Source organism: Loxodonta africana, chromosome 3, assembly GCF_030014295.1.
Source record: "Loxodonta africana isolate mLoxAfr1 chromosome 3, mLoxAfr1.hap2, whole genome shotgun sequence".
Taxonomy (NCBI): domain Eukaryota; kingdom Metazoa; phylum Chordata; class Mammalia; order Proboscidea; family Elephantidae; genus Loxodonta; species Loxodonta africana.
Window position 1 is genome coordinate 151,544,699 of NC_087344.1, and position 2,839 is coordinate 151,547,537.

General features: G+C 46.8%; 1 non-coding gene across 1 annotated transcript; it reads left to right on the top strand.

The window, feature by feature from the left end:
* The first annotated feature begins 595 nt into the window (after positions 1-595).
* On the top strand, positions 596-667 carry TRNAE-UUC (transfer RNA glutamic acid (anticodon UUC)). Its single transcript has one exon. It is a non-coding gene; the product is annotated as a tRNA-Glu (tRNA).
* The last annotated feature ends 2,172 nt before the right edge of the window (positions 668-2,839 follow it).

A 2,839-nucleotide genomic window follows, 5' to 3' on the forward strand; every position in this document is an offset into this window, starting at 1 on the left:
GTAATTAGATGTGGAGTCTGAGGAAAAGACCGTCGTTAAGGAGAACTCGCAGTTTTTTGCCTGAGCATAGGGAAGGATGGAGTGGCCATCCACAAAGATGGGGAAACGGCAGAGGCAGGGGACTTTAAGGGGGAAAATCCGGAGTTCAATTTGGGGACCCGGGGCCCTGGTTCCAAGAGTTATTCATCCAGGCTGCCTCCGTTTCTGCATCCGTCTGAGCCCTTTTTGATGGTGGAGTTCTCGGGGGCTCGTGCTCGGCCCCCTTCCCACCCTGGGCGCCTCCTCCCTGCAGGCTTGTCCCCTGCGCTGGACCGGGCCACCGTCTCTCCACACGCTGCCGCGCGCAAAGGGGCATCTCCAGGTCAGGTCTGAGGTGCGACAGGGCAGAGCCACCTGGCTCCGAAACTTGGGAAGACCTGACAGCGCTCGGCGTGTGGCAGGCTCGCGTTTTGGAGAAGGCGAGGAGGAAAGGGCAGTGGGGGAGGTTCGCTGGAGGAGAGGGCAGCGTGCAGGAAGGTAGGCGTCCAGGCTTCCCCGAGTTGGGTGGAAAGAGGCGTACCCTCTGAAGGATGCAGATGACAGGTCTTTGGGTAAGTCCCTGGTGGTCTAGTGGCTAGGATTCGGCGCTTTCACCGTCGCGGCCCGGGTTCGATTCCCGGTCAGGGAAAGCTGTTTTGTGCAGCCTCTCCTCCGCAGGAATCTTCTTTAGCTTTGTTTGATGCAGAAGAGTCCCAGCATGGCCCAGGCTTGGAGAGGTGAGAGGCGATGAGCAGCTCTTCAGCGGCTTGGAGCCCCCAACAGCTGTACTCTGCTCTGGGCCACGAGGAACCGTCACCACTCTTGTGAGTCTCATCTTTCAGAATGTTCATCTCAAGAGAACAAAGTAAAACCTGGGACAAGAGCTCCCAATCTTCCTTTTCAAAAGAATTAGAAACATAAAAAAGTTGGAAGAGTAATGACTTTATATATTCTTCATGTCCATTTACCAATGAACATTTTGTACATTTGCTTTGTCCAACCCTCCATATATATGTATCTGCTACCCCATTTCGGAGTAACTTGCTGATATCTCAAGATCCTTTCGTTACTCCTTTCCTTTGGCAATATCCCTCTAAACCAGCCTCTTAGGGACTTTTCCTCTTTGTTCTCTCAATGAGGCCCCCCTTGCCCCTTCAGCATAAACTCTCAGGTGTGACCTGGAGCTCCTCCAGAAATTACAAAGACTCTAGTCACTGGGAAAATCTCAGGTGTTTAGAGATTACCTCTCAGGAACCAGGGAAAAAGTCCAAATCCTTTGAGTAAAAATTAATTGTACACTCCACAGACATGCTCACTCGCCCCTACTTTTATCCCCTGGAAAGGTCTAGAAGACACTACCTTCAGCAAGGCTGTGAGAAATAGATCCTACAGAACTATTTTCACATCCTCAAAGAACTCTGTCGTGGCTATTTTATGAAGGACAGTGGGAACTGCTACCAGGGAACTGGGATCATTGAAATGAATGGGGATGATGGGAAGAAGGCATTGGAAGGGTCAAGTCACAACATTTAAGCCTAAAAGACAAGGTGACCTTACTTCCTACATTGAATACAGAGCTGAAGCAGTAATCAGAATGGTCTGTCCATCAAACGTCTTTGGCATGAACCCCTTGATCAGTATCTCTAGAAATGCAATAGATGGGCAACCTATTAAAGTCTTACTTGATTTGTATAAGCAGAAACACTCTTGGTCTGGTGAACATAGTCTGACTTGAATCACAGCAATAGACAGTCTCAGACCCTCAACAAATTCACAAGCACAGAGGTCTTCGAATGAAAAAGAGGTAGATCCCCTCAAGGAAGAACCTGTTTATACAGTCAGAAAGAAATTGTCTTAGGCCTTTAGCCAAATGGTGTTCTCCCACCAAAGTTACCTGAGTAAAATGACCTCTTAGTAAATATCATTTAATACCAGAATATTTGGAATTTACACCATAATAGTATAAACACTTAGGTGTGTTATTAGTTCATTTTCATAATCCAAAAATATTTCAGAAGGATTGTCATCAGGGTTGATCATCAGTGAAACCAGAATGAGGCAAATTTAGAATGGGAACATCTATTTGACTTCGACTGTCATGAGATTTACTTTCCTAGGAAGCAAAAGTAGAGTAGGTAGATGTATATTTTAACAGGACTTAACACTTTTAGAGGAGTAGACAAAATTTCTTACAGGCTGTTTTAGCTATCAGTTGGGAAAATGATTAAGGTAATCACTGGGCTTGTAAAGTGTGGTGGTTAACGTTGTGTGTCAGCTTGGCTGGGCCATGATTCTGGCTGGTTTGGCAGTTATATAGTGATGTAGTCATCCTGCATGATGTGATCTGATATGATCAGCCAACCAGTTGTCAGTGGATTTTCCTCGGGGGTGTGGTCTGCATCCAATATATGTATGGAAGTTTTGGCAAAGCTTACTCGATTGCTCTGGATCCTGCATCCAACTGGTTATCATCTGACATACAGTTCTTTGGACTTGAGCCAGCAGCCTGCTTCCTTTCCTGGCGAACTTTCGTTTCTCTGCCCCTGCAGGTACGTGAGACGGGAGAAGTCTCCAACCTGATATCTGACCCATGGACTTGGGACTTGCTAGCTCTACAGCCATGTGAGCAATTTACTTGAGATAAAGCCCTCTCTCTCTCTCTCTCTCTACACATGTATATAGTTATATGTACATACATACACACACACCCAAACACACACACACACACACACACGTCCATACATTTGCTCCACTAGTTTTGCTTCTCTTGGGAACCTGGCCCAAGAGACTTGGTACTGAGAGTGGTTCCAGAGAAACAGAA